This window comes from Neofelis nebulosa, chromosome 13 (assembly GCF_028018385.1).
Source record: "Neofelis nebulosa isolate mNeoNeb1 chromosome 13, mNeoNeb1.pri, whole genome shotgun sequence".
NCBI classification, from domain to species: Eukaryota; Metazoa; Chordata; class Mammalia; order Carnivora; family Felidae; genus Neofelis; species Neofelis nebulosa.
In genome coordinates this window covers 16,467-44,000 of record NC_080794.1, presented here as the reverse complement: position 1 = coordinate 44,000, position 27,534 = coordinate 16,467, and the positions used below count along the sequence as shown (strand labels likewise).

Below are 27,534 nucleotides of genomic sequence, written 5' to 3'. Positions count from 1 at the left end.
GGCGGCAGGCAGGCAGGCAGGCAGGCAGGCGCGTGCACGGGTGAAGCGCCGCACCCGCTGGGCTGGGGACGCGTGGAGCAGGCTCTTGAGGCGCCCAGCGCCAGCCGCCCGCGTCTACGGCCATACCACCCTGAACGCGCCCGATCTCGTCTGATCTCGGAAGCTAAGCAGGGTCGGGCCTGGTTAGTACTTGGATGGGAGACCGCCTGGGAATACCGGGTGCTGTAGGCTTTTTCGCTTTTGGCCTTTGGCCTTTGGCCTCCTTGACCTCTCCTTTGGCGCCCGCCGCCCCTCCCCCCCTCCCTCCCTGGGTCCCTCTCTCCCCAGGGAGCGCGGCTGCTGGGGCCAAACACATCCCAGCCACGGATCCCTCTGCCCCTCCCGGGCCAGCAAAGCAGCCTGGCCTGGCCTGGCCCGGCCCCGCCCCGCCCCGCCCCGCCACGCACCCCAAGCCCGCACACACCCCCCCCCTCCCCCCCCACCCGGCACTTCACGAGGGGCACGCTCCCCGCTCCCCGCTCCCCGCACCCGGCCAGATCCCACTGCACCGGCTGGAAGCCACGTCCCAGCTTTGCACCTTTCCTGAGACACCACCCACACCGGCACCCACACCCGCACGGAGGGGTGGGGGGGTGTGCGGTGAGGGCGGGACCGGAGGCTGGCGCCCGGGGACTGGAGGGTGGGGGCTGGGTGGGTGGATGCGAGAACCAGGAGCGGGCGGGCGGGGCCGCGAGACCCCAGACTCCCACTCCGCCACACGCCTGGGCTCCCTGGGTCCTGGACCTCTCCCCTCCCTCGAGCCCTCATCCCCAGGCAGGGTCCCTGGCATTTCGCGAGGCCCCGCTAGGGCAGCGGGCTCGGGCTGTTGATGTTCACTGGGGGCGCTGGCGCCTCCGGGGTGGGTATGCACCAGGTGGGGCAGACGGGAGGAGAAGGCCGGGTGGCTGGCTGCGCTCGCCCTGGGGCTGGGGAGGAGGCGCCGACACCCCGGCGGGGCGGGCCCCGGAAGGCACGGCCGGCCGGATGCCCCACGCTCGCTTCCACCCTCTTGCCAGTGAGTAGCCCGACCTGGTGCGGTGACGTGCGGTCCGGTGCGGTGCCGGATGGAAGCGGAGGCGGGCGTGGGGCCAAGCCGGGAGCGGCCTGCAAGAGTCCCGGGATCGGAGAACGCCGGGGCTTGCGCCTCAGCGCCTTGCCAGGGTCCTCTTGCGCGGCCTCCGCCACCCGCCCGGGGCCCGCGGCGGAGGGCGGCGGCAGGCAGGCAGGCAGGCAGGCAGGCGCGTGCACGGGTGAAGCGCCGCACCCGCTGGGCTGGGGACGCGTGGAGCAGGCTCTTGAGGCGCCCAGCGCCAGCCGCCCGCGTCTACGGCCATACCACCCTGAACGCGCCCGATCTCGTCTGATCTCGGAAGCTAAGCAGGGTCGGGCCTGGTTAGTACTTGGATGGGAGACCGCCTGGGAATACCGGGTGCTGTAGGCTTTTTCGCTTTTGGCCTTTGGCCTTTGGCCTCCTTGACCTCTCCTTTGGCGCCCGCCGCCCCTCCCCCCCTCCCTCCCTGGGTCCCTCTCTCCCCAGGGAGCGCGGCTGCTGGGGCCAAACACATCCCAGCCACGGATCCCTCTGCCCCTCCCGGGCCAGCAAAGCAGCCTGGCCTGGCCTGGCCCGGCCCCGCCCCGCCCCGCCCCGCCACGCACCCCAAGCCCGCACACACCCCCCCCCTCCCCCCCCACCCGGCACTTCACGAGGGGCACGCTCCCCGCTCCCCGCTCCCCGCACCCGGCCAGATCCCACTGCACCGGCTGGAAGCCACGTCCCAGCTTTGCACCTTTCCTGAGACACCACCCACACCGGCACCCGCACCCGCACGGAGGGGTGGGGGGGTGTGCGGTGAGGGCGGGACCGGAGGCTGGCGCCCGGGGACTGGAGGGTGGGGGCTGGGTGGGTGGATGCGAGAACCAGGAGCGGGCGGGCGGGGCCGCGAGACCCCAGACTCCCACTCCGCCACACGCCTGGGCTCCCTGGGTCCTGGACCTCTCCCCTCCCTCGAGCCCTCATCCCCAGGCAGGGTCCCTGGCATTTCGCGAGGCCCCGCTAGGGCAGCGGGCTCGGGCTGTTGATGTTCACTGGGGGCGCTGGCGCCTCCGGGGTGGGTATGCACCAGGTGGGGCAGACGGGAGGAGAAGGCCGGGTGGCTGGCTGCGCTCGCCCTGGGGCTGGGGAGGAGGCGCCGACACCCCGGCGGGGCGGGCCCCGGAAGGCACGGCCGGCCGGATGCCCCACGCTCGCTTCCACCCTCTTGCCAGTGAGTAGCCCGACCTGGTGCGGTGACGTGCGGTCCGGTGCGGTGCCGGATGGAAGCGGAGGCGGGCGTGGGGCCAAGCCGGGAGCGGCCTGCAAGAGTCCCGGGATCGGAGAACGCCGGGGCTTGCGCCTCAGCGCCTTGCCAGGGTCCTCTTGCGCGGCCTCCACCACCCGCCCGGGGCCCGCGGCGGAGGGCGGCGGCAGGCAGGCAGGCAGGCAGGCAGGCGCGTGCACGGGTGAAGCGCCGCACCCGCTGGGCTGGGGACGCGTGGAGCAGGCTCTTGAGGCGCCCAGCGCCAGCCGCCCGCGTCTACGGCCATACCACCCTGAACGCGCCCGATCTCGTCTGATCTCGGAAGCTAAGCAGGGTCGGGCCTGGTTAGTACTTGGATGGGAGACCGCCTGGGAATACCGGGTGCTGTAGGCTTTTTCGCTTTTGGCCTTTGGCCTTTGGCCTCCTTGACCTCTCCTTTGGCGCCCGCCGCCCCTCCCCCCCTCCCTCCCTGGGTCCCTCTCTCCCCAGGGAGCGCGGCTGCTGGGGCCAAACACATCCCAGCCACGGATCCCTCTGCCCCTCCCGGGCCAGCAAAGCAGCCTGGCCTGGCCTGGCCCGGCCCCGCCCCGCCCCGCCCCGCCACGCACCCCAAGCCCGCACACAATCCCCCCCTCCCCCCCCACCCGGCACTTCACGAGGGGCACGCTCCCCGCTCCCCGCTCCCCGCACCCGGCCAGATCCCACTGCACCGGCTGGAAGCCACGTCCCAGCTTTGCACCTTTCCTGAGACACCACCCACACCGGCACCCGCACCCGCACGGAGGGGTGGGGGGGTGTGCGTTGAGGGCGGGACCGGAGGCTGGCGCCCGGGGACTGGAGGGTGGGGGCTGGGTGGGTGGATGCGAGAACCAGGAGCGGGCGGGCGGGGCCGGGAGACCCCAGACTCCCACTCCGCCACACGCCTGGGCTCCCTGGGTCCTGGACCTCTCCCCTCCCTCGAGCCCTCATCCCCAGGCAGGGTCCCTGGCATTTCGCGAGGCCCCGCTAGGGCAGCGGGCTCGGGCTGTTGATGTTCACTGGGGGCGCTGGCGCCTCCGGGGTGGGTATGCACCAGGTGGGGCAGACGGGAGGAGAAGGCCGGGTGGCTGGCTGCGCTCGCCCTGGGGCTGGGGAGGAGGCGCCGACACCCCGGCGGGGCGGGCCCCGGAAGGCACGGCCGGCCGGATGCCCCACGCTCGCTTCCACCCTCTTGCCAGTGAGTAGCCCGACCTGGTGCGGTGACGTGCGGTCCGGTGCGGTGCCGGATGGAAGCGGAGGCGGGCGTGGGGCCAAGCCGGGAGCGGCCTGCAAGAGTCCCGGGATCGGAGAACGCCGGGGCTTGCGCCTCAGCGCCTTGCCAGGGTCCTCTTGCGCGGCCTCCGCCACCCGCCCGGGGCCCGCGGCGGAGGGCGGCGGCAGGCAGGCAGGCAGGCAGGCAGGCGCGTGCACGGGTGAAGCGCCGCACCCGCTGGGCTGGGGACGCGTGGAGCAGGCTCTTGAGGCGCCCAGCGCCAGCCGCCCGCGTCTACGGCCATACCACCCTGAACGCGCCCGATCTCGTCTGATCTCGGAAGCTAAGCAGGGTCGGGCCTGGTTAGTACTTGGATGGGAGACCGCCTGGGAATACCGGGTGCTGTAGGCTTTTTCGCTTTTGGCCTTTGGCCTTTGGCCTCCTTGACCTCTCCTTTGGCGCCCGCCGCCCCTCCCCCCCTCCCTCCCTGGGTCCCTCTCTCCCCAGGGAGCGCGGCTGCTGGGGCCAAACACATCCCAGCCACGGATCCCTCTGCCCCTCCCGGGCCAGCAAAGCAGCCTGGCCTGGCCTGGCCCGGCCCCGCCCCGCCCCGCCCCGCCACGCACCCCAAGCCCGCACACAACCCCCCCCCTCCCCCCCCACCCGGCACTTCACGAGGGGCACGCTCCCCGCTCCCCGCTCCCCGCACCCGGCCAGATCCCACTGCACCGGCTGGAAGCCACGTCCCAGCTTTGCACCTTTCCTGAGACACCACCCACACCGGCACCCGCACCCGCACGGAGGGGTGGGGGGGTGTGCGGTGAGGGCGGGACCGGAGGCTGGCGCCCGGGGACTGGAGGGTGGGGGCTGGGTGGGTGGATGCGAGAACCAGGAGCGGGCGGGCGGGGCCGCGAGACCCCAGACTCCCACTCCGCCACACGCCTGGGCTCCCTGGGTCCTGGACCTCTCCCCTCCCTCGAGCCCTCATCCCCAGGCAGGGTCCCTGGCATTTCGCGAGGCCCCGCTAGGGCAGCGGGCTCGGGCTGTTGATGTTCACTGGGGGCGCTGGCGCCTCCGGGGTGGGTATGCACCAGGTGGGGCAGACGGGAGGAGAAGGCCGGGTGGCTGGCTGCGCTCGCCCTGGGGCTGGGGAGGAGGCGCCGACACCCCGGCGGGGCGGGCCCCGGAAGGCACGGCCGGCCGGATGCCCCACGCTCGCTTCCACCCTCTTGCCAGTGAGTAGCCCGACCTGGTGCGGTGACGTGCGGTCCGGTGCGGTGCCGGATGGAAGCGGAGGCGGGCGTGGGGCCAAGCCGGGAGCGGCCTGCAAGAGTCCCGGGATCGGAGAACGCCGGGGCTTGCGCCTCAGCGCCTTGCCAGGGTCCTCTTGCGCGGCCTCCACCACCCGCCCGGGGCCCGCGGCGGAGGGCGGCGGCAGGCAGGCAGGCAGGCAGGCAGGTGCGTGCACGGGTGAAGCGCCGCACCCGCTGGGCTGGGGACGCGTGGAGCAGGCTCTTGAGGCGCCCAGCGCCAGCCGCCCGCGTCTACGGCCATACCACCCTGAACGCGCCCGATCTCGTCTGATCTCGGAAGCTAAGCAGGGTCGGGCCTGGTTAGTACTTGGATGGGAGACCGCCTGGGAATACCGGGTGCTGTAGGCTTTTTCGCTTTTGGCCTTTGGCCTTTGGCCTCCTTGACCTCTCCTTTGGCGCCCGCCGCCCCTCCCCCCTCCCTCCCTGGGTCCCTCTCTCCCCAGGGAGCGCGGCTGCTGGGGCCAAACACATCCTAGCCACGGATCCCTCTGCCCCTCCCGGGCCAGCAAAGCAGCCTGGCCTGGCCTGGCCCGGCCCCGCCCCGCCCCGCCCCGCCACGCACCCCAAGCCCGCACACAACCCCCCCCCTCCCCCCCCACCCGGCACTTCACGAGGGGCACGCTCCCCGCTCCCCGCACCCGGCCAGATCCCACTGCACCGGCTGGAAGCCACGTCCCAGCTTTGCACCTTTCCTGAGACACCACCCACACCGGCACCCGCACCCGCACGGAGGGGTGGGGGGGGTGTGCGGTGAGGGCGGGACCGGAGGCTGGCGCCCGGGGACTGGAGGGTGGGGGCTGGGTGGGTGGATGCGAGAACCAGGAGCGGGCGGGCGGGGCCGCGAGACCCCAGACTCCCACTCCGCCACACGCCTGGGCTCCCTGGGTCCTGGACCTCTCCCCTCCCTCGAGCCCTCATCCCCAGGCAGGGTCCCTGGCATTTCGCGAGGCCCCGCTAGGGCAGCGGGCTCGGGCTGTTGATGTTCACTGGGGGCGCTGGCGCCTCCGGGGTGGGTATGCACCAGGTGGGGCAGACGGGAGGAGAAGGCCGGGTGGCTGGCTGCGCTCGCCCTGGGGCTGGGGAGGAGGCGCCGACACCCCGGCGGGGCGGGCCCCGGAAGGCACGGCCGGCCGGATGCCCCACGCTCGCTTCCACCCTCTTGCCAGTGAGTAGCCCGACCTGGTGCGGTGACGTGCGGTCCGGTGCGGTGCCGGATGGAAGCGGAGGCGGGCGTGGGGCCAAGCCGGGAGCGGCCTGCAAGAGTCCCGGGATCGGAGAACGCCGGGGCTTGCGCCTCAGCGCCTTGCCAGGGTCCTCTTGCGCGGCCTCCGCCACCCGCCCGGGGCCCGCGGCGGAGGGCGGCGGCAGGCAGGCAGGCAGGCAGGCAGGCGCGTGCACGGGTGAAGCGCCGCACCCGCTGGGCTGGGGACGCGTGGAGCAGGCTCTTGAGGCGCCCAGCGCCAGCCGCCCGCGTCTACGGCCATACCACCCTGAACGCGCCCGATCTCGTCTGATCTCGGAAGCTAAGCAGGGTCGGGCCTGGTTAGTACTTGGATGGGAGACCGCCTGGGAATACCGGGTGCTGTAGGCTTTTTCGCTTTTGGCCTTTGGCCTTTGGCCTCCTTGACCTCTCCTTTGGCGCCCGCCGCCCCTCCCCCCCTCCCTCCCTGGGTCCCTCTCTCCCCAGGGAGCGCGGCTGCTGGGGCCAAACACATCCCAGCCACGGATCCCTCTGCCCCTCCCGGGCCAGCAAAGCAGCCTGGCCTGGCCTGGCCCGGCCCCGCCCCGCCCCGCCCCGCCACGCACCCCAAGCCCGCACACAACCCCCCCCCTCCCCCCCCACCCGGCACTTCACGAGGGGCACGCTCCCCGCTCCCCGCACCCGGCCAGATCCCACTGCACCGGCTGGAAGCCACGTCCCAGCTTTGCACCTTTCCTGAGACACCACCCACACCGGCACCCGCACCCGCACGGAGGGGTGGGGGGGGTGTGCGGTGAGGGCGGGACCGGAGGCTGGCGCCCGGGGACTGGAGGGTGGGGGCTGGGTGGGTGGATGCGAGAACCAGGAGCGGGCGGGCGGGGCCGCGAGACCCCAGACTCCCACTCCGCCACACGCCTGGGCTCCCTGGGTCCTGGACCTCTCCCCTCCCTCGAGCCCTCATCCCCAGGCAGGGTCCCTGGCATTTCGCGAGGCCCCGCTAGGGCAGCGGGCTCGGGCTGTTGATGTTCACTGGGGGCGCTGGCGCCTCCGGGGTGGGTATGCACCAGGTGGGGCAGACGGGAGGAGAAGGCCGGGTGGCTGGCTGCGCTCGCCCTGGGGCTGGGGAGGAGGCGTCGACACCCCGGCGGGGCGGGCCCCGGGAGGCACGGCCGGCCGGATGCCCCACGCTCGCTTCCACCCTCTTGCCAGCGAGTAGCCCGACCTGGTGCGGTGACGTGCGGTCCGGTGCGGTGCCGGATGGAAGCGGAGGCGGGCGTGGGGCCAAGCCGGGAGCGGCCTGCAAGAGTCCCGGGATCGGAGAACGCCGGGGCTTGCGCCTCAGCGCCTTGCCAGGGTCCTCTTGCGCGGCCTCCGCCACCCGCCCGGGGCCCGCGGCGGAGGGCGGCGGCAGGCAGGCAGGCAGGCAGGCAGGCGCGTGCACGGGTGAAGCGCCGCACCCGCTGGGCTGGGGACGCGTGGAGCAGGCTCTTGAGGCGCCCAGCGCCAGCCGCCCGCGTCTACGGCCATACCACCCTGAACGCGCCCGATCTCGTCTGATCTCGGAAGCTAAGCAGGGTCGGGCCTGGTTAGTACTTGGATGGGAGACCGCCTGGGAATACCGGGTGCTGTAGGCTTTTTCGCTTTTGGCCTTTGGCCTTTGGCCTCCTTGACCTCTCCTTTGGCGCCCGCCGCCCCTCCCCCCCTCCCTCCCTGGGTCCCTCTCTCCCCAGGGAGCGCGGCTGCTGGAGCCAAACACATCCCAGCCACGGATCCCTCTGCCCCTCCCGGGCCAGCAAAGCAGCCTGGCCTGGCCTGGCCCGGCCCCGCCCCGCCCCGCCCCGCCACGCACCCCAAGCCCGCACACAACCCCCCCCCTCCCCCCCCACCCGGCACTTCACGAGGGGCACGCTCCCCGCTCCCCGCTCCCCGCACCCGGCCAGATCCCACTGCACCGGCTGGAAGCCACGTCCCAGCTTTGCACCTTTCCTGAGACACCACCCACACCGGCACCCGCACCCGCACGGAGGGGTGGGGGGGTGTGCGGTGAGGGCGGGACCGGAGGCTGGCGCCCGGGGACTGGAGGGTGGGGGCTGGGTGGGTGGATGCGAGAACCAGGAGCGGGCGGGCGGGGCCGCGAGACCCCAGACTCCCACTCCGCCACACGCCTGGGCTCCCTGGGTCCTGGACCTCTCCCCTCCCTCGAGCCCTCATCCCCAGGCAGGGTCCCTGGCATTTCGCGAGGCCCCGCTAGGGCAGCGGGCTCGGGCTGTTGATGTTCACTGGGGGCGCTGGCGCCTCCGGGGTGGGTATGCACCAGGTGGGGCAGACGGGAGGAGAAGGCCGGGTGGCTGGCTGCGCTCGCCCTGGGGCTGGGGAGGAGGCGCCGACACCCCGGCGGGGCGGGCCCCGGAAGGCACGGCCGGCCGGATGCCCCACGCTCGCTTCCACCCTCTTGCCAGTGAGTAGCCCGACCTGGTGCGGTGACGTGCGGTCCGGTGCGGTGCCGGATGGAAGCGGAGGCGGGCGTGGGGCCAAGCCGGGAGCGGCCTGCAAGAGTCCCGGGATCGGAGAACGCCGGGGCTTGCGCCTCAGCGCCTTGCCAGGGTCCTCTTGCGCGGCCTCCGCCACCCGCCCGGGGCCCGCGGCGGAGGGCGGCGGCAGGCAGGCAGGCAGGCAGGCGCGTGCACGGGTGAAGCGCCGCACCCGCTGGGCTGGGGACGCGTGGAGCAGGCTCTTGAGGCGCCCAGCGCCAGCCGCCCGCGTCTACGGCCATACCACCCTGAACGCGCCCGATCTCGTCTGATCTCGGAAGCTAAGCAGGGTCGGGCCTGGTTAGTACTTGGATGGGAGACCGCCTGGGAATACCGGGTGCTGTAGGCTTTTTCGCTTTTGGCCTTTGGCCTTTGGCCTCCTTGACCTCTCCTTTGGCGCCCGCCGCCCCTCCCCCCCTCCCTCCCTGGGTCCCTCTCTCCCCAGGGAGCGCGGCTGCTGGGGCCAAACACATCCCAGCCACGGATCCCTCTGCCCCTCCCGGGCCAGCAAAGCAGCCTGGCCTGGCCTGGCCCGGCCCCGCCCCGCCCCGCCCCGCCACGCACCCCAAGCCCGCACACAACCCCCCCCCTCCCCCCCCACCCGGCACTTCACGAGGGGCACGCTCCCCGCTCCCCGCACCCGGCCAGATCCCACTGCACCGGCTGGAAGCCACGTCCCAGCTTTGCACCTTTCCTGAGACACCACCCACACCGGCACCCGCACCCGCACGGAGGGGTGGGGGGGGTGTGCGGTGAGGGCGGGACCGGAGGCTGGCGCCCGGGGACTGGAGGGTGGGGGCTGGGTGGGTGGATGCGAGAACCAGGAGCGGGCGGGCGGGGCCGCGAGACCCCAGACTCCCACTCCGCCACACGCCTGGGCTCCCTGGGTCCTGGACCTCTCCCCTCCCTCGAGCCCTCATCCCCAGGCAGGGTCCCTGGCATTTCGCGAGGCCCCGCTAGGGCAGCGGGCTCGGGCTGTTGATGTTCACTGGGGGCGCTGGCGCCTCCGGGGTGGGTATGCACCAGGTGGGGCAGACGGGAGGAGAAGGCCGGGTGGCTGGCTGCGCTCGCCCTGGGGCTGGGGAGGAGGCGCCGACACCCCGGCGGGGCGGGCCCCGGAAGGCACGGCCGGCCGGATGCCCCACGCTCGCTTCCACCCTCTTGCCAGTGAGTAGCCCGACCTGGTGCGGTGACGTGCGGTCCGGTGCGGTGCCGGATGGAAGCGGAGGCGGGCGTGGGGCCAAGCCGGGAGCGGCCTGCAAGAGTCCCGGGATCGGAGAACGCCGGGGCTTGCGCCTCAGCGCCTTGCCAGGGTCCTCTTGCGCGGCCTCCGCCACCCGCCCGGGGCCCGCGGCGGAGGGCGGCGGCAGGCAGGCAGGCAGGCAGGCAGGCGCGTGCACGGGTGAAGCGCCGCACCCGCTGGGCTGGGGACGCGTGGAGCAGGCTCTTGAGGCGCCCAGCGCCAGCCGCCCGCGTCTACGGCCATACCACCCTGAACGCGCCCGATCTCGTCTGATCTCGGAAGCTAAGCAGGGTCGGGCCTGGTTAGTACTTGGATGGGAGACCGCCTGGGAATACCGGGTGCTGTAGGCTTTTTCGCTTTTGGCCTTTGGCCTTTGGCCTCCTTGACCTCTCCTTTGGCGCCCGCCGCCCCTCCCCCCTCCCTCCCTGGGTCCCTCTCTCCCCAGGGAGCGCGGCTGCTGGGGCCAAACACATCCCAGCCACGGATCCCTCTGCCCCTCCCGGGCCAGCAAAGCAGCCTGGCCTGGCCTGGCCCGGCCCCGCCCCGCCCCGCCCCGCCACGCACCCCAAGCCCGCACACAACCCCCCCCCTCCCCCCCCACCCGGCACTTCACGAGGGGCACGCTCCCCGCTCCCCGCTCCCCGCACCCGGCCAGATCCCACTGCACCGGCTGGAAGCCACGTCCCAGCTTTGCACCTTTCCTGAGACACCACCCACACCGGCACCCGCACCCGCACGGAGGGGTGGGGGGGTGTGCGGTGAGGGCGGGACCGGAGGCTGGCGCCCGGGGACTGGAGGGTGGGGGTTGGGTGGGTGGATGCGAGAACCAGGAGCGGGCGGGCGGGGCCGCGAGACCCCAGACTCCCACTCCGCCACACGCCTGGGCTCCCTGGGTCCTGGACCTCTCCCCTCCCTCGAGCCCTCATCCCCAGGCAGGGTCCCTGGCATTTCGCGAGGCCCCGCTAGGGCAGCGGGCTCGGGCTGTTGATGTTCACTGGGCGCGCTGGCGCCTCCGGGGTGGGTATGCACCAGGTGGGGCAGACGGGAGGAGAAGGCCGGGTGGCTGGCTGCGCTCGCCCTGGGGCTGGGGAGGAGGCGTCGACACCCCGGCGGGGCGGGCCCCGGGAGGCACGGCCGGCCGGATGCCCCACGCTCGCTTCCACCCTCTTGCCAGCGAGTAGCCCGACCTGGTGCGGTGACGTGCGGTCCGGTGCGGTGCCGGATGGAAGCGGAGGCGGGCGTGGGGCCAAGCCGGGAGCGGCCTGCAAGAGTCCCGGGATCGGAGAACGCCGGGGCTTGCGCCTCAGCGCCTTGCCAGGGTCCTCTTGCGCGGCCTCCGCCACCCGCCCGGGGCCCGGGGCGGAGGGCGGCGGCAGGCAGGCAGGCAGGCAGGTGCGTGCACGGGTGAAGCGCCGCACCCGCTGGGCTGGGGACGCGTGGAGCAGGCTCTTGAGGCGCCCAGCGCCAGCCGCCCGCGTCTATGGCCATACCACCCTGAACGCGCCCGATCTCGTCTGATCTCGGAAGCTAAGCAGGGTCGGGCCTGGTTAGTACTTGGATGGGAGACCGCCTGGGAATACCGGGTGCTGTAGGCTTTTTCGCTTTTGGCCTTTGGCCTTTGGCCTCCTTGACCTCTCCTTTGGCGCCCGCCGCCCCTCCCCCCTCCCTCCCTGGGTCCCTCTCTCCCCAGGGAGCGCGGCTGCTGGGGCCAAACACATCCCAGCCACGGATCCCTCTGCCCCTCCCGGGCCAGCAAAGCAGCCTGGCCTGGCCTGGCCCGGCCCCGCCCCGCCCCGCCCCGCCACGCACCCCAAGCCCGCACACAACCCCCCCCCTCCCCCCCCACCCGGCACTTCACGAGGGGCACGCTCCCCGCTCCCCGCACCCGGCCAGATCCCACTGCACCGGCTGGAAGCCACGTCCCAGCTTTGCACCTTTCCTGAGACACCACCCACACCGGCACCCGCACCCGCACGGAGGGGTGGGGGGGGTGTGCGGTGAGGGCGGGACCGGAGGCTGGCGCCCGGGGACTGGAGGGTGGGGGCTGGGTGGGTGGATGCGAGAACCAGGAGCGGGCGGGCGGGGCCGCGAGACCCCAGACTCCCACTCCGCCACACGCCTGGGCTCCCTGGGTCCTGGACCTCTCCCCTCCCTCGAGCCCTCATCCCCAGGCAGGGTCCCTGGCATTTCGCGAGGCCCCGCTAGGGCAGCGGGCTCGGGCTGTTGATGTTCACTGGGGGCGCTGGCGCCTCCGGGGTGGGTATGCACCAGGTGGGGCAGACGGGAGGAGAAGGCCGGGTGGCTGGCTGCGCTCGCCCTGGGGCTGGGGAGGAGGCGCCGACACCCCGGCGGGGCGGGCCCCGGAAGGCACGGCCGGCCGGATGCCCCACGCTCGCTTCCACCCTCTTGCCAGTGAGTAGCCCGACCTGGTGCGGTGACGTGCGGTCCGGTGCGGTGCCGGATGGAAGCGGAGGCGGGCGTGGGGCCAAGCCGGGAGCGGCCTGCAAGAGTCCCGGGATCGGAGAACGCCGGGGCTTGCGCCTCAGCGCCTTGCCAGGGTCCTCTTGCGCGGCCTCCGCCACCCGCCCGGGGCCCGCGGCGGAGGGCGGCGGCAGGCAGGCAGGCAGGCAGGCAGGCGCGTGCACGGGTGAAGCGCCGCACCCGCTGGGCTGGGGACGCGTGGAGCAGGCTCTTGAGGCGCCCAGCGCCAGCCGCCCGCGTCTACGGCCATACCACCCTGAACGCGCCCGATCTCGTCTGATCTCGGAAGCTAAGCAGGGTCGGGCCTGGTTAGTACTTGGATGGGAGACCGCCTGGGAATACCGGGTGCTGTAGGCTTTTTCGCTTTTGGCCTTTGGCCTTTGGCCTCCTTGACCTCTCCTTTGGCGCCCGCCGCCCCTCCCCCCTCCCTCCCTGGGTCCCTCTCTCCCCAGGGAGCGCGGCTGCTGGGGCCAAACACATCCCAGCCACGGATCCCTCTGCCCCTCCCGGGCCAGCAAAGCAGCCTGGCCTGGCCTGGCCCGGCCCCGCCCCGCCCCGCCCCGCCACGCACCCCAAGCCCGCACACAACCCCCCCCCCTCCCCCCCCACCCGGCACTTCACGAGGGGCACGCTCCCCGCTCCCCGCTCCCCGCACCCGGCCAGATCCCACTGCACCGGCTGGAAGCCACGTCCCAGCTTTGCACCTTTCCTGAGACACCACCCACACCGGCACCCGCACCCGCACGGAGGGGTGGGGGGGTGTGCGGTGAGGGCGGGACCGGAGGCTGGCGCCCGGGGACTGGAGGGTGGGGGTTGGGTGGGTGGATGCGAGAACCAGGAGCGGGCGGGCGGGGCCGCGAGACCCCAGACTCCCACTCCGCCACACGCCTGGGCTCCCTGGGTCCTGGACCTCTCCCCTCCCTCGAGCCCTCATCCCCAGGCAGGGTCCCTGGCATTTCGCGAGGCCCCGCTAGGGCAGCGGGCTCGGGCTGTTGATGTTCACTGGGCGCGCTGGCGCCTCCGGGGTGGGTATGCACCAGGTGGGGCAGACGGGAGGAGAAGGCCGGGTGGCTGGCTGCGCTCGCCCTGGGGCTGGGGAGGAGGCGCCGACACCCCGGCGGGGCGGGCCCCGGAAGGCACGGCCGGCCGGATGCCCCACGCTCGCTTCCACCCTCTTGCCAGTGAGTAGCCCGACCTGGTGCGGTGACGTGCGGTCCGGTGCGGTGCCGGATGGAAGCGGAGGCGGGCGTGGGGCCAAGCCGGGAGCGGCCTGCAAGAGTCCCGGGATCGGAGAACGCCGGGGCTTGCGCCTCAGCGCCTTGCCAGGGTCCTCTTGCGCGGCCTCCGCCACCCGCCCGGGGCCCGCGGCGGAGGGCGGCGGCAGGCAGGCAGGCAGGCAGGCAGGCGCGTGCACGGGTGAAGCGCCGCACCCGCTGGGCTGGGGACGCGTGGAGCAGGCTCTTGAGGCGCCCAGCGCCAGCCGCCCGCGTCTACGGCCATACCACCCTGAACGCGCCCGATCTCGTCTGATCTCGGAAGCTAAGCAGGGTCGGGCCTGGTTAGTACTTGGATGGGAGACCGCCTGGGAATACCGGGTGCTGTAGGCTTTTTCGCTTTTGGCCTTTGGCCTTTGGCCTCCTTGACCTCTCCTTTGGCGCCCGCCGCCCCTCCCCCCCTCCCTCCCTGGGTCCCTCTCTCCCCAGGGAGCGCGGCTGCTGGGGCCAAACACATCCCAGCCACGGATCCCTCTGCCCCTCCCGGGCCAGCAAAGCAGCCTGGCCTGGCCTGGCCCGGCCCCGCCCCGCCCCGCCCCGCCACGCACCCCAAGCCCGCACACAACCCCCCCCCTCCCCCCCCACCCGGCACTTCACGAGGGGCACGCTCCCCGCTCCCCGCTCCCCGCACCCGGCCAGATCCCACTGCACCGGCTGGAAGCCACGTCCCAGCTTTGCACCTTTCCTGAGACACCACCCACACCGGCACCCGCACCCGCACGGAGGGGTGGGGGGGTGTGCGGTGAGGGCGGGACCGGAGGCTGGCGCCCGGGGACTGGAGGGTGGGGGCTGGGTGGGTGGATGCGAGAACCAGGAGCGGGCGGGCGGGGCCGCGAGACCCCAGACTCCCACTCCGCCACACGCCTGGGCTCCCTGGGTCCTGGACCTCTCCCCTCCCTCGAGCCCTCATCCCCAGGCAGGGTCCCTGGCATTTCGCGAGGCCCCGCTAGGGCAGCGGGCTCGGGCTGTTGATGTTCACTGGGGGCGCTGGCGCCTCCGGGGTGGGTATGCACCAGGTGGGGCAGACGGGAGGAGAAGGCCGGGTGGCTGGCTGCGCTCGCCCTGGGGCTGGGGAGGAGGCGCCGACACCCCGGCGGGGCGGGCCCCGGAAGGCACGGCCGGCCGGATGCCCCACGCTCGCTTCCACCCTCTTGCCAGTGAGTAGCCCGACCTGGTGCGGTGACGTGCGGTCCGGTGCGGTGCCGGATGGAAGCGGAGGCGGGCGTGGGGCCAAGCCGGGAGCGGCCTGCAAGAGTCCCGGGATCGGAGAACGCCGGGGCTTGCGCCTCAGCGCCTTGCCAGGGTCCTCTTGCGCGGCCTCCGCCACCCGCCCGGGGCCCGCGGCGGAGGGCGGCGGCAGGCAGGCAGGCAGGCAGGCAGGCGCGTGCACGGGTGAAGCGCCGCACCCGCTGGGCTGGGGACGCGTGGAGCAGGCTCTTGAGGCGCCCAGCGCCAGCCGCCCGCGTCTACGGCCATACCACCCTGAACGCGCCCGATCTCGTCTGATCTCGGAAGCTAAGCAGGGTCGGGCCTGGTTAGTACTTGGATGGGAGACCGCCTGGGAATACCGGGTGCTGTAGGCTTTTTCGCTTTTGGCCTTTGGCCTTTGGCCTCCTTGACCTCTCCTTTGGCGCCCGCCGCCCCTCCCCCCCTCCCTCCCTGGGTCCCTCTCTCCCCAGGGAGCGCGGCTGCTGGGGCCAAACACATCCCAGCCACGGATCCCTCTGCCCCTCCCGGGCCAGCAAAGCAGCCTGGCCTGGCCTGGCCCGGCCCCGCCCCGCCCCGCCCCGCCACGCACCCCAAGCCCGCACACAACCCCCCCCCTCCCCCCCCACCCGGCACTTCACAAGGGGCACGCTCCCCGCTCCCCGCTCCCCGCACCCGGCCAGATCCCACTGCACCGGCTGGAAGCCACGTCCCAGCTTTGCACCTTTCCTGAGACACCACCCACACCGGCACCCGCACCCGCACGGAGGGGTGGGGGGGTGTGCGGTGAGGGCGGGACCGGAGGCTGGCGCCCGGGGACTGGAGGGTGGGGGCTGGGTGGGTGGATGCGAGAACCAGGAGCGGGCGGGCGGGGCCGCGAGACCCCAGACTCCCACTCCGCCACACGCCTGGGCTCCCTGGGTCCTGGACCTCTCCCCTCCCTCGAGCCCTCATCCCCAGGCAGGGTCCCTGGCATTTCGCGAGGCCCCGCTAGGGCAGCGGGCTCGGGCTGTTGATGTTCACTGGGGGCGCTGGCGCCTCCGGGGTGGGTATGCACCAGGTGGGGCAGACGGGAGGAGAAGGCCGGGTGGCTGGCTGCGCTCGCCCTGGGGCTGGGGAGGAGGCGCCGACACCCCGGCGGGGCGGGCCCCGGAAGGCACGGCCGGCCGGATGCCCCACGCTCGCTTCCACCCTCTTGCCAGTGAGTAGCCCGACCTGGTGCGGTGACGTGCGGTCCGGTGCGGTGCCGGATGGAAGCGGAGGCGGGCGTGGGGCCAAGCCGGGAGCGGCCTGCAAGAGTCCCGGGATCGGAGAACGCCGGGGCTTGCGCCTCAGCGCCTTGCCAGGGTCCTCTTGCGCGGCCTCCGCCACCCGCCCGGGGCCCGCGGCGGAGGGCGGCGGCAGGCAGGCAGGCAGGCAGGCAGGCGCGTGCACGGGTGAAGCGCCGCACCCGCTGGGCTGGGGACGCGTGGAGCAGGCTCTTGAGGCGCCCAGCGCCAGCCGCCCGCGTCTACGGCCATACCACCCTGAACGCGCCCGATCTCGTCTGATCTCGGAAGCTAAGCAGGGTCGGGCCTGGTTAGTACTTGGATGGGAGACCGCCTGGGAATACCGGGTGCTGTAGGCTTTTTCGCTTTTGGCCTTTGGCCTTTGGCCTCCTTGACCTCTCCTTTGGCGCCCGCCGCCCCTCCCCCCTCCCTCCCTGGGTCCCTCTCTCCCCAGGGAGCGCGGCTGCTGGGGCCAAACACATCCCAGCCACGGATCCCTCTGCCCCTCCCGGGCCAGCAAAGCAGCCTGGCCTGGCCTGGCCCGGCCCCGCCCCGCCCCGCCCCGCCACGCACCCCAAGCCCGCACACAACCCCCCCCCTCCCCCCCCACCCGGCACTTCACGAGGGGCACGCTCCCCGCTCCCCGCTCCCCGCACCCGGCCAGATCCCACTGCACCGGCTGGAAGCCACGTCCCAGCTTTGCACCTTTCCTGAGACACCACCCACACCGGCACCCGCACCCGCACGGAGGGGTGGGGGGGTGTGCGGTGAGGGCGGGACCGGAGGCTGGCGCCCGGGGACTGGAGGGTGGGGGTTGGGTGGGTGGATGCGAGAACCAGGAGCGGGCGGGCGGGGCCGCGAGACCCCAGACTCCCACTCCGCCACACGCCTGGGCTCCCTGGGTCCTGGACCTCTCCCCTCCCTCGAGCCCTCATCCCCAGGCAGGGTCCCTGGCATTTCGCGAGGCCCCGCTAGGGCAGCGGGCTCGGGCTGTTGATGTTCACTGGGCGCGCTGGCGCCTCCGGGGTGGGTATGCACCAGGTGGGGCAGACGGGAGGAGAAGGCCGGGTGGCTGGCTGCGCTCGCCCTGGGGCTGGGGAGGAGGCGCCGACACCCCGGCGGGGCGGGCCCCGGAAGGCACGGCCGGCCGGATGCCCCACGCTCGCTTCCACCCTCTTGCCAGTGAGTAGCCCGACCTGGTGCGGTGACGTGCGGTCCGGTGCGGTGCCGGATGGAAGCGGAGGCGGGCGTGGGGCCAAGCCGGGAGCGGCCTGCAAGAGTCCCGGGATCGGAGAACGCCGGGGCTTGCGCCTCAGCGCCTTGCCAGGGTCCTCTTGCGCGGCCTCCGCCACCCGCCCGGGGCCCGCGGCGGAGGGCGGCGGCAGGCAGGCAGGCAGGCAGGCAGGCGCGTGCACGGGTGAAGCGCCGCACCCGCTGGGCTGGGGACGCGTGGAGCAGGCTCTTGAGGCGCCCAGCGCCAGCCGCCCGCGTCTACGGCCATACCACCCTGAACGCGCCCGATCTCGTCTGATCTCGGAAGCTAAGCAGGGTCGGGCCTGGTTAGTACTTGGATGGGAGACCGCCTGGGAATACCGGGTGCTGTAGGCTTTTTCGCTTTTGGCCTTTGGCCTTTGGCCTCCTTGACCTCTCCTTTGGCGCCCGCCGCCCCTCCCCCCCTCCCTCCCTGGGTCCCTCTCTCCCCAGGGAGCGCGGCTGCTGGGGCCAAACACATCCCAGCCACGGATCCCTCTGCCCCTCCCGGGCCAGCAAAGCAGCCTGGCCTGGCCTGGCCCGGCCCCGCCCCGCCCCGCCCCGCCACGCACCCCAAGCCCGCACACAACCCCCCCCCTCCCCCCCCACCCGGCACTTCACGAGGGGCACGCTCCCCGCTCCCCGCTCCCCGCACCCGGCCAGATCCCACTGCACCGGCTGGAAGCCACGTCCCAGCTTTGCACCTTTCCTGAGACACCACCCACACCGGCACCCGCACCCGCACGGAGGGGTGGGGGGGTGTGCGGTGAGGGCGGGACCGGAGGCTGGCGCCCGGGGACTGGAGGGTGGGGGCTGGGTGGGTGGATGCGAGAACCAGGAGCGGGCGGGCGGGGCCGCGAGACCCCAGACTCCCACTCCGCCACACGCCTGGGCTCCCTGGGTCCTGGACCTCTCCCCTCCCTCGAGCCCTCATCCCCAGGCAGGGTCCCTGGCATTTCGCGAGGCCCCGCTAGGGCAGCGGGCTCGGGCTGTTGATGTTCACTGGGGGCGCTGGCGCCTCCGGGGTGGGTATGCACCAGGTGGGGCAGACGGGAGGAGAAGGCCGGGTGGCTGGCTGCGCTCGCCCTGGGGCTGGGGAGGAGGCGCCGACACCCCGGCGGGGCGGGCCCCGGAAGGCACGGCCGGCCGGATGCCCCACGCTCGCTTCCACCCTCTTGCCAGTGAGTAGCCCGACCTGGTGCGGTGACGTGCGGTCCGGTGCGGTGCCGGATGGAAGCGGAGGCGGGCGTGGGGCCAAGCCGGGAGCGGCCTGCAAGAGTCCCGGGATCGGAGAACGCCGGGGCTTGCGCCTCAGCGCCTTGCCAGGGTCCTCTTGCGCGGCCTCCGCCACCCGCCCGGGGCCCGCGGCGGAGGGCGGCGGCAGGCAGGCAGGCAGGCAGGCAGGCGCGTGCACGGGTGAAGCGCCGCACCCGCTGGGCTGGGGACGCGTGGAGCAGGCTCTTGAGGCGCCCAGCGCCAGCCGCCCGCGTCTACGGCCATACCACCCTGAACGCGCCCGATCTCGTCTGATCTCGGAAGCTAAGCAGGGTCGGGCCTGGTTAGTACTTGGATGGGAGACCGCCTGGGAATACCGGGTGCTGTAGGCTTTTTCGCTTTTGGCCTTTGGCCTTTGGCCTCCTTGACCTCTCCTTTGGCGCCCGCCGCCCCTCCCCCCCTCCCTCCCTGGGTCCCTCTCTCCCCAGGGAGCGCGGCTGCTGGGGCCAAACACATCCCAGCCACGGATCCCTCTGCCCCTCCCGGGCCAGCAAAGCAGCCTGGCCTGGCCTGGCCCGGCCCCGCCCCGCCCCGCCCCGCCACGCACCCCAAGCCCGCACACAACCCCCCCCCTCCCCCCCCACCCGGCACTTCACGAGGGGCACGCTCCCCGCTCCCCGCTCCCCGCACCCGGCCAGATCCCACTGCACCGGCTGGAAGCCACGTCCCAGCTTTGCACCTTTCCTGAGACACCACCCACACCGGCACCCGCACCCGCACGGAGGGGTGGGGGGGTGTGCGGTGAGGGCGGGACCGGAGGCTGGCGCCCGGGGACTGGAGGGTGGGGGCTGGGTGGGTGGATGCGAGAACCAGGAGCGGGCGGGCGGGGCCGCGAGACCCCAGACTCCCACTCCGCCACACGCCTGGGCTCCCTGGGTCCTGGACCTCTCCCCTCCCTCGAGCCCTCATCCCCAGGCAGGGTCCCTGGCATTTCGCGAGGCCCCGCTAGGGCAGCGGGCTCGGGCTGTTGATGTTCACTGGGGGCGCTGGCGCCTCCGGGGTGGGTATGCACCAGGTGGGGCAGACGGGAGGAGAAGGCCGGGTGGCTGGCTGCGCTCGCCCTGGGGCTGGGGAGGAGGCGCCGACACCCCGGCGGGGCGGGCCCCGGAAGGCACGGCCGGCCGGATGCCCCACGCTCGCTTCCACCCTCTTGCCAGTGAGTAGCCCGACCTGGTGCGGTGACGTGCGGTCCGGTGCGGTGCCGGATGGAAGCGGAGGCGGGCGTGGGGCCAAGCCGGGAGCGGCCTGCAAGAGTCCCGGGATCGGAGAACGCCGGGGCTTGCGCCTCAGCGCCTTGCCAGGGTCCTCTTGCGCGGCCTCCGCCACCCGCCCGGGGCCCGCGGCGGAGGGCGGCGGCAGGCAGGCAGGCAGGCAGGCAGGCGCGTGCACGGGTGAAGCGCCGCACCCGCTGGGCTGGGGACGCGTGGAGCAGGCTCTTGAGGCGCCCAGCGCCAGCCGCCCGCGTCTACGGCCATACCACCCTGAACGCGCCCGATCTCGTCTGATCTCGGAAGCTAAGCAGGGTCGGGCCTGGTTAGTACTTGGATGGGAGACCGCCTGGGAATACCGGGTGCTGTAGGCTTTTTCGCTTTTGGCCTTTGGCCTTTGGCCTCCTTGACCTCTCCTTTGGCGCCCGCCGCCCCTCCCCCCCTCCCTCCCTGGGTCCCTCTCTCCCCAGGGAGCGCGGCTGCTGGGGCCAAACACATCCCAGCCACGGATCCCTCTGCCCCTCCCGGGCCAGCAAAGCAGCCTGGCCTGGCCTGGCCCGGCCCCGCCCCGCCCCGCCCCGCCACGCACCCCAAGCCCGCACACAACCCCCCCCCTCCCCCCCCACCCGGCACTTCACGAGGGGCACGCTCCCCGCTCCCCGCTCCCCGCACCCGGCCAGATCCCACTGCACCGGCTGGAAGCCACGTCCCAGCTTTGCACCTTTCCTGAGACACCACCCACACCGGCACCCGCACCCGCACGGAGGGGTGGGGGGGTGTGAGGTGAGGGCGGGACCGGAGGCTGGCGCCCGGGGACTGGAGGGTGGGGGCTGGGTGGGTGGATGCCAGAACCAGGAGCGGGCGGGCGGGGCCGCGAGACCCCAGACTCCCACTCCGCCACACGCCTGGGCTCCCTGGGTCCTGGACCTCTCCCCTCCCTCGAGCCCTCATCCCCAGGCAGGGTCCCTGGCATTTCGCGAGGCCCCGCTAGGGCAGCGGGCTCGGGCTGTTGATGTTCACTGGGGGCGCTGGCGCCTCCGGGGTGGGTATGCACCAGGTGGGGCAGACGGGAGGAGAAGGCCGGGTGGCTGGCTGCGCTCGCCCTGGGGCTGGGGAGGAGGCGCCGACACCCCGGCGGGGCGGGCCCCGGAAGGCACGGCCGGCCGGATGCCCCACGCTCGCTTCCACCCTCTTGCCAGTGAGTAGCCCGACCTGGTGCGGTGACGTGCGGTCCGGTGCGGTGCCGGATGGAAGCGGAGGCGGGCGTGGGGCCAAGCCGGGAGCGGCCTGCAAGAGTCCCGGGATCGGAGAACGCCGGGGCTTGCGCCTCAGCGCCTTGCCAGGGTCCTCTTGCGCGGCCTCCGCCACCCGCCCGGGGCCCGCGGCGGAGGGCGGCGGCAGGCAGGCAGGCAGGCAGGCAGGCGCGTGCACGGGTGAAGCGCCGCACCCGCTGGGCTGGGGACGCGTGGAGCAGGCTCTTGAGGCGCCCAGCGCCAGCCGCCCGCGTCTACGGCCATACCACCCTGAACGCGCCCGATCTCGTCTGATCTCGGAAGCTAAGCAGGGTCGGGCCTGGTTAGTACTTGGATGGGAGACCGCCTGGGAATACCGGGTGCTGTAGGCTTTTTCGCTTTTGGCCTTTGGCCTTTGGCCTCCTTGACCTCTCCTTTGGCGCCCGCCGCCCCTCCCCCCCTCCCTCCCTGGGTCCCTCTCTCCCCAGGGAGCGCGGCTGCTGGGGCCAAACACATCCCAGCCACGGATCCCTCTGCCCCTCCCGGGCCAGCAAAGCAGCCTGGCCTGGCCTGGCCCGGCCCCGCCCCGCCCCGCCCCGCCACGCACCCCAAGCCCGCACACAACCCCCCCCCTCCCCCCCCACCCGGCACTTCACGAGGGGCACGCTCCCCGCTCCCCGCTCCCCGCACCCGGCCAGATCCCACTGCACCGGCTGGAAGCCACGTCCCAGCTTTGCACCTTTCCTGAGACACCACCCACACCGGCACCCGCACCCGCACGGAGGGGTGGGGGGGTGTGCGGTGAGGGCGGGACCGGAGGCTGGCGCCCGGGGACTGGAGGGTGGGGGCTGGGTGGGTGGATGCGAGAACCAGGAGCGGGCGGGCGGGGCCGCGAGACCCCAGACTCCCACTCCGCCACACGCCTGGGCTCCCTGGGTCCTGGACCTCTCCCCTCCCTCGAGCCCTCATCCCCAGGCAGGGTCCCTGGCATTTCGCGAGGCCCCGCTAGGGCAGCGGGCTCGGGCTGTTGATGTTCACTGGGGGCGCTGGCGCCTCCGGGGTGGGTATGCACCAGGTGGGGCAGACGGGAGGAGAAGGCCGGGTGGCTGGCTGCGCTCGCCCTGGGGCTGGGGAGGAGGCGCCGACACCCCGGCGGGGCGGGCCCCGGAAGGCACGGCCGGCCGGATGCCCCACGCTCGCTTCCACCCTCTTGCCAGTGAGTAGCCCGACCTGGTGCGGTGACGTGCGGTCCGGTGCGGTGCCGGATGGAAGCGGAGGCGGGCGTGGGGCCAAGCCGGGAGCGGCCTGCAAGAGTCCCGGGATCGGAGAACGCCGGGGCTTGCGCCTCAGCGCCTTGCCAGGGTCCTCTTGCGCGGCCTCCGCCACCCGCCCGGGGCCCGCGGCGGAGGGCGGCGGCAGGCAGGCAGGCAGGCAGGCAGGCGCGTGCACGGGTGAAGCGCCGCACCCGCTGGGCTGGGGACGCGTGGAGCAGGCTCTTGAGGCGCCCAGCGCCAGCCGCCCGCGTCTACGGCCATACCACCCTGAACGCGCCCGATCTCGTCTGATCTCGGAAGCTAAGCAGGGTCGGGCCTGGTTAGTACTTGGATGGGAGACCGCCTGGGAATACCGGGTGCTGTAGGCTTTTTCGCTTTTGGCCTTTGGCCTTTGGCCTCCTTGACCTCTCCTTTGGCGCCCGCCGCCCCTCCCCCCCTCCCTCCCTGGGTCCCTCTCTCCCCAGGGAGCGCGGCTGCTGGGGCCAAACACATCCCAGCCACGGATCCCTCTGCCCCTCCCGGGCCAGCAAAGCAGCCTGGCCTGGCCTGGCCCGGCCCCGCCCCGCCCCGCCCCGCCACGCACCCCAAGCCCGCACACAATCCCCCCCTCCCCCCCCACCCGGCACTTCACGAGGGGCACGCTCCCCGCTCCCCGCTCCCCGCACCCGGCCAGATCCCACTGCACCGGCTGGAAGCCACGTCCCAGCTTTGCACCTTTCCTGAGACACCACCCACACCGGCACCCGCACCCGCACGGAGGGGTGGGGGGGTGTGCGGTGAGGGCGGGACCGGAGGCTGGCGCCCGGGGACTGGAGGGTGGGGGCTGGGTGGGTGGATGCGAGAACCAGGAGCGGGCGGGCGGGGCCGCGAGACCCCAGACTCCCACTCCGCCACACGCCTGGGCTCCCTGGGTCCTGGACCTCTCCCCTCCCTCGAGCCCTCATCCCCAGGCAGGGTCCCTGGCATTTCGCGAGGCCCCGCTAGGGCAGCGGGCTCGGGCTGTTGATGTTCACTGGGGGCGCTGGCGCCTCCGGGGTGGGTATGCACCAGGTGGGGCAGACGGGAGGAGAAGGCCGGGTGGCTGGCTGCGCTCGCCCTGGGGCTGGGGAGGAGGCGCCGACACCCCGGCGGGGCGGGCCCCGGAAGGCACGGCCGGCCGGATGCCCCACGCTCGCTTCCACCCTCTTGCCAGTGAGTAGCCCGACCTGGTGCGGTGACGTGCGGTCCGGTGCGGTGCCGGATGGAAGCGGAGGCGGGCGTGGGGCCAAGCCGGGAGCGGCCTGCAAGAGTCCCGGGATCGGAGAACGCCGGGGCTTGCGCCTCAGCGCCTTGCCAGGGTCCTCTTGCGCGGCCTCCGCCACCCGCCCGGGGCCCGCGGCGGAGGGCGGCGGCAGGCAGGCAGGCAGGCAGGCAGGCGCGTGCACGGGTGAAGCGCCGCACCCGCTGGGCTGGGGACGCGTGGAGCAGGCTCTTGAGGCGCCCAGCGCCAGCCGCCCGCGTCTACGGCCATACCACCCTGAACGCGCCCGATCTCGTCTGATCTCGGAAGCTAAGCAGGGTCGGGCCTGGTTAGTACTTGGATGGGAGACCGCCTGGGAATACCGGGTGCTGTAGGCTTTTTCGCTTTTGGCCTTTGGCCTTTGGCCTCCTTGACCTCTCCTTTGGCGCCCGCCGCCCCTCCCCCCCTCCCTCCCTGGGTCCCTCTCTCCCCAGGGAGCGCGGCTGCTGGGGCCAAACACATCCCAGCCACGGATCCCTCTGCCCCTCCCGGGCCAGCAAAGCAGCCTGGCCTGGCCTGGCCCGGCCCCGCCCCGCCCCGCCCCGCCACGCACCCCAAGCCCGCACACAACCCCCCCCCTCCCCCCCCACCCGGCACTTCACGAGGGGCACGCTCCCCGCTCCCCGCTCCCCGCACCCGGCCAGATCCCACTGCACCGGCTGGAAGCCACGTCCCAGCTTTGCACCTTTCCTGAGACACCACCCACACCGGCACCCGCACCCGCACGGAGGGGTGGGGGGGTGTGCGGTGAGGGCGGGACCGGAGGCTGGCGCCCGGGGACTGGAGGGTGGGGGCTGGGTGGGTGGATGCGAGAACCAGGAGCGGGCGGGCGGGGCCGCGAGACCCCAGACTCCCACTCCGCCACACGCCTGGGCTCCCTGGGTCCTGGACCTCTCCCCTCCCTCGAGCCCTCATCCCCAGGCAGGGTCCCTGGCATTTCGCGAGGCCCCGCTAGGGCAGCGGGCTCGGGCTGTTGATGTTCACTGGGGGCGCTGGCGCCTCCGGGGTGGGTATGCACCAGGTGGGGCAGACGGGAGGAGAAGGCCGGGTGGCTGGCTGCGCTCGCCCTGGGGCTGGGGAGGAGGCGCCGACACCCCGGCGGGGCGGGCCCCGGAAGGCACGGCCGGCCGGATGCCCCTCGCTCGCTTCCACCCTCTTGCCAGTGAGTAGCCCGACCTGGTGCGGTGACGTGCGGTCCGGTGCGGTGCCGGATGGAAGCGGAGGCGGGCGTGGGGCCAAGCCGGGAGCGGCCTGCAAGAGTCCCGGGATCGGAGAACGCCGGGGCTTGCGCCTCAGCGCCTTGCCAGGGTCCTCTTGCGCGGCCTCCGCCACCCGCCCGGGGCCCGCGGCGGAGGGCGGCGGCAGGCAGGCAGGCAGGCAGGCAGGCGCGTGCACGGGTGAAGCGCCGCACCCGCTGGGCTGGGGACGCGTGGAGCAGGCTCTTGAGGCGCCCAGCGCCAGCCGCCCGCGTCTACGGCCATACCACCCTGAACGCGCCCGATCTCGTCTGATCTCGGAAGCTAAGCAGGGTCGGGCCTGGTTAGTACTTGGATGGGAGACCGCCTGGGAATACCGGGTGCTGTAGGCTTTTTCGCTTTTGGCCTTTGGCCTTTGGCCTCCTTGACCTCTCCTTTGGCGCCCGCCGCCCCTCCCCCCCTCCCTCCCTGGGTCCCTCTCTCCCCAGGGAGCGCGGCTGCTGGGGCCAAACACATCCCAGCCACGGATCCCTCTGCCCCTCCCGGGCCAGCAAAGCAGCCTGGCCTGGCCTGGCCCGGCCCCGCCCCGCCCCGCCCCGCCACGCACCCCAAGCCCGCACACAACCCCCCCCCTCCCCCCCCACCCGGCACTTCACGAGGGGCACGCTCCCCGCTCCCCGCACCCGGCCAGATCCCACTGCACCGGCTGGAAGCCACGTCCCAGCTTTGCACCTTTCCTGAGACACCACCCACACCGGCACCCGCACCCGCACGGAGGGGTGGGGGGGTGTGCGGTGAGGGCGGGACCGGAGGCTGGCGCCCGGGGACTGGAGGGTGGGGGCTGGGTGGGTGGATGCCAGAACCAGGAGCGGGCGGGCGGGGCCGCGAGACCCCAGACTCCCACTCCGCCACACGCCTGGGCTCCCTGGGTCCTGGACCTCTCCCCTCCCTCGAGCCCTCATCCCCAGGCAGGGTCCCTGGCATTTCGCGAGGCCCCGCTAGGGCAGCGGGCTCGGGCTGTTGATGTTCACTGGGGGCGCTGGCGCCTCCGGGGTGGGTATGCACCAGGTGGGGCAGACGGGAGGAGAAGGCCGGGTGGCTGGCTGCGCTCGCCCTGGGGCTGGGGAGGAGGCGCCGACACCCCGGCGGGGCGGGCCCCGGAAGGCACGGCCGGCCGGATGCCCCACGCTCGCTTCCACCCTCTTGCCAGTGAGTAGCCCGACCTGGTGCGGTGACGTGCGGTCCGGTGCGGTGCCGGATGGAAGCGGAGGCGGGCGTGGGGCCAAGCCGGGAGCGGCCTGCAAGAGTCCCGGGATCGGAGAACGCCGGGGCTTGCGCCTCAGCGCCTTGCCAGGGTCCTCTTGCGCGGCCTCCGCCACCCGCCCGGGGCCCGCGGCGGAGGGCGGCGGCAGGCAGGCAGGCAGGCAGGCAGGCGCGTGCACGGGTGAAGCGCCGCACCCGCTGGGCTGGGGACGCGTGGAGCAGGCTCTTGAGGCGCCCAGCGCCAGCCGCCCGCGTCTACGGCCATACCACCCTGAACGCGCCCGATCTCGTCTGATCTCGGAAGCTAAGCAGGGTCGGGCCTGGTTAGTACTTGGATGGGAGACCGCCTGGGAATACCGGGTGCTGTAGGCTTTTTCGCTTTTGGCCTTTGGCCTTTGGCCTCCTTGACCTCTCCTTTGGCGCCCGCCGCCCCTCCCCCCCCCTCCCTCCCTGGGTCCCTCTCTCCCCAGGGAGCGCGGCTGCTGGGGCCAAACACATCCCAGCCACGGATCCCTCTGCCCCTCCCGGGCCAGCAAAGCAGCCTGGCCTGGCCTGGCCCGGCCCCGCCCCGCCCCGCCCCGCCACGCACCCCAAGCCCGCACACAACCCCCCCCCTCCCCCCCCACCCGGCACTTCACGAGGGGCACGCTCCCCGCTCCCCGCTCCCCGCACCCGGCCAGATCCCACTGCACCGGCTGGAAGCCACGTCCCAGCTTTGCACCTTTCCTGAGACACCACCCACACCGGCACCCGCACCCGCACGGAGGGGTGGGGGGGTGTGCGGTGAGGGCGGGACCGGAGGCTGGCGCCCGGGGACTGGAGGGTGGGGGCTGGGTGGGTGGATGCGAGAACCAGGAGCGGGCGGGCGGGGCCGCGAGACCCCAGACTCCCACTCCGCCACACGCCTGGGCTCCCTGGGTCCTGGACCTCTCCCCTCCCTCGAGCCCTCATCCCCAGGCAGGGTCCCTGGCATTTCGCGAGGCCCCGCTAGGGCAGCGGGCTCGGGCTGTTGATGTTCACTGGGGGCGCTGGCGCCTCCGGGGTGGGTATGCACCAGGTGGGGCAGACGGGAGGAGAAGGCCGGGTGGCTGGCTGCGCTCGCCCTGGGGCTGGGGAGGAGGCGCCGACACCCCGGCGGGGCGGGCCCCGGAAGGCACGGCCGGCCGGATGCCCCTCGCTCGCTTCCACCCTCTTGCCAGTGAGTAGCCCGACCTGGTGCGGTGACGTGCGGTCCGGTGCGGTGCCGGATGGAAGCGGAGGCGGGCGTGGGGCCAAGCCGGGAGCGGCCTGCAAGAGTCCCGGGATCGGAGAACGCCGGGGCTTGCGCCTCAGCGCCTTGCCAGGGTCCTCTTGCGCGGCCTCCGCCACCCGCCCGGGGCCCGCGGCGGAGGGCGGCGGCAGGCAGGCAGGCAGGCAGGCAGGCGCGTGCACGGGTGAAGCGCCGCACCCGCTGGGCTGGGGACGCGTGGAGC

General features: G+C 73.6%; 22 non-coding genes across 22 annotated transcripts; all 22 read left to right on the top strand.

The window, feature by feature from the left end:
• The first annotated feature begins 112 nt into the window (after positions 1–112).
• LOC131494110 (5S ribosomal RNA) lies at positions 113–231 on the top strand. Its single transcript, XR_009253176.1, has one exon. It is a non-coding gene; the product is annotated as a 5S ribosomal RNA (ribosomal RNA).
• Positions 232–1,361: 1,130 nt separating this feature from the next.
• On the top strand, positions 1,362–1,480 carry LOC131494098 (5S ribosomal RNA). Its single transcript, XR_009253165.1, has one exon. It is a non-coding gene; the product is annotated as a 5S ribosomal RNA (ribosomal RNA).
• A 1,130-nt stretch (positions 1,481–2,610) lies between these two features.
• LOC131494087 (5S ribosomal RNA) lies at positions 2,611–2,729 on the top strand. The gene has a single exon (XR_009253154.1). It is a non-coding gene; the product is annotated as a 5S ribosomal RNA (ribosomal RNA).
• Positions 2,730–3,859: 1,130 nt separating this feature from the next.
• On the top strand, positions 3,860–3,978 carry LOC131494076 (5S ribosomal RNA). Its single transcript, XR_009253143.1, has one exon. It is a non-coding gene; the product is annotated as a 5S ribosomal RNA (ribosomal RNA).
• A 1,131-nt stretch (positions 3,979–5,109) lies between these two features.
• LOC131494065 (5S ribosomal RNA) lies at positions 5,110–5,228 on the top strand. Its single transcript, XR_009253132.1, has one exon. It is a non-coding gene; the product is annotated as a 5S ribosomal RNA (ribosomal RNA).
• A 1,124-nt stretch (positions 5,229–6,352) lies between these two features.
• Positions 6,353–6,471, top strand: LOC131494052 (5S ribosomal RNA). Its single transcript, XR_009253121.1, has one exon. It is a non-coding gene; the product is annotated as a 5S ribosomal RNA (ribosomal RNA).
• Positions 6,472–7,596: 1,125 nt separating this feature from the next.
• Positions 7,597–7,715, top strand: LOC131494040 (5S ribosomal RNA). Its single transcript, XR_009253110.1, has one exon. It is a non-coding gene; the product is annotated as a 5S ribosomal RNA (ribosomal RNA).
• Positions 7,716–8,842: 1,127 nt separating this feature from the next.
• On the top strand, positions 8,843–8,961 carry LOC131494028 (5S ribosomal RNA). Its single transcript, XR_009253099.1, has one exon. It is a non-coding gene; the product is annotated as a 5S ribosomal RNA (ribosomal RNA).
• Positions 8,962–10,086: 1,125 nt separating this feature from the next.
• Positions 10,087–10,205, top strand: LOC131494017 (5S ribosomal RNA). The gene has a single exon (XR_009253088.1). It is a non-coding gene; the product is annotated as a 5S ribosomal RNA (ribosomal RNA).
• A 1,126-nt stretch (positions 10,206–11,331) lies between these two features.
• On the top strand, positions 11,332–11,450 carry LOC131494155 (5S ribosomal RNA). The gene has a single exon (XR_009253220.1). It is a non-coding gene; the product is annotated as a 5S ribosomal RNA (ribosomal RNA).
• Positions 11,451–12,574: 1,124 nt separating this feature from the next.
• LOC131494006 (5S ribosomal RNA) lies at positions 12,575–12,693 on the top strand. Its single transcript, XR_009253077.1, has one exon. It is a non-coding gene; the product is annotated as a 5S ribosomal RNA (ribosomal RNA).
• A 1,131-nt stretch (positions 12,694–13,824) lies between these two features.
• LOC131493994 (5S ribosomal RNA) lies at positions 13,825–13,943 on the top strand. Its single transcript, XR_009253065.1, has one exon. It is a non-coding gene; the product is annotated as a 5S ribosomal RNA (ribosomal RNA).
• Positions 13,944–15,074: 1,131 nt separating this feature from the next.
• Positions 15,075–15,193, top strand: LOC131493983 (5S ribosomal RNA). The gene has a single exon (XR_009253054.1). It is a non-coding gene; the product is annotated as a 5S ribosomal RNA (ribosomal RNA).
• A 1,131-nt stretch (positions 15,194–16,324) lies between these two features.
• LOC131493971 (5S ribosomal RNA) lies at positions 16,325–16,443 on the top strand. Its single transcript, XR_009253043.1, has one exon. It is a non-coding gene; the product is annotated as a 5S ribosomal RNA (ribosomal RNA).
• A 1,130-nt stretch (positions 16,444–17,573) lies between these two features.
• On the top strand, positions 17,574–17,692 carry LOC131493960 (5S ribosomal RNA). The gene has a single exon (XR_009253032.1). It is a non-coding gene; the product is annotated as a 5S ribosomal RNA (ribosomal RNA).
• A 1,131-nt stretch (positions 17,693–18,823) lies between these two features.
• On the top strand, positions 18,824–18,942 carry LOC131493948 (5S ribosomal RNA). The gene has a single exon (XR_009253021.1). It is a non-coding gene; the product is annotated as a 5S ribosomal RNA (ribosomal RNA).
• Positions 18,943–20,073: 1,131 nt separating this feature from the next.
• Positions 20,074–20,192, top strand: LOC131493936 (5S ribosomal RNA). Its single transcript, XR_009253010.1, has one exon. It is a non-coding gene; the product is annotated as a 5S ribosomal RNA (ribosomal RNA).
• A 1,131-nt stretch (positions 20,193–21,323) lies between these two features.
• LOC131493924 (5S ribosomal RNA) lies at positions 21,324–21,442 on the top strand. Its single transcript, XR_009252999.1, has one exon. It is a non-coding gene; the product is annotated as a 5S ribosomal RNA (ribosomal RNA).
• Positions 21,443–22,573: 1,131 nt separating this feature from the next.
• LOC131493913 (5S ribosomal RNA) lies at positions 22,574–22,692 on the top strand. The gene has a single exon (XR_009252988.1). It is a non-coding gene; the product is annotated as a 5S ribosomal RNA (ribosomal RNA).
• A 1,130-nt stretch (positions 22,693–23,822) lies between these two features.
• On the top strand, positions 23,823–23,941 carry LOC131493901 (5S ribosomal RNA). The gene has a single exon (XR_009252977.1). It is a non-coding gene; the product is annotated as a 5S ribosomal RNA (ribosomal RNA).
• Positions 23,942–25,072: 1,131 nt separating this feature from the next.
• Positions 25,073–25,191, top strand: LOC131493888 (5S ribosomal RNA). Its single transcript, XR_009252966.1, has one exon. It is a non-coding gene; the product is annotated as a 5S ribosomal RNA (ribosomal RNA).
• A 1,124-nt stretch (positions 25,192–26,315) lies between these two features.
• LOC131493875 (5S ribosomal RNA) lies at positions 26,316–26,434 on the top strand. The gene has a single exon (XR_009252954.1). It is a non-coding gene; the product is annotated as a 5S ribosomal RNA (ribosomal RNA).
• The last annotated feature ends 1,100 nt before the right edge of the window (positions 26,435–27,534 follow it).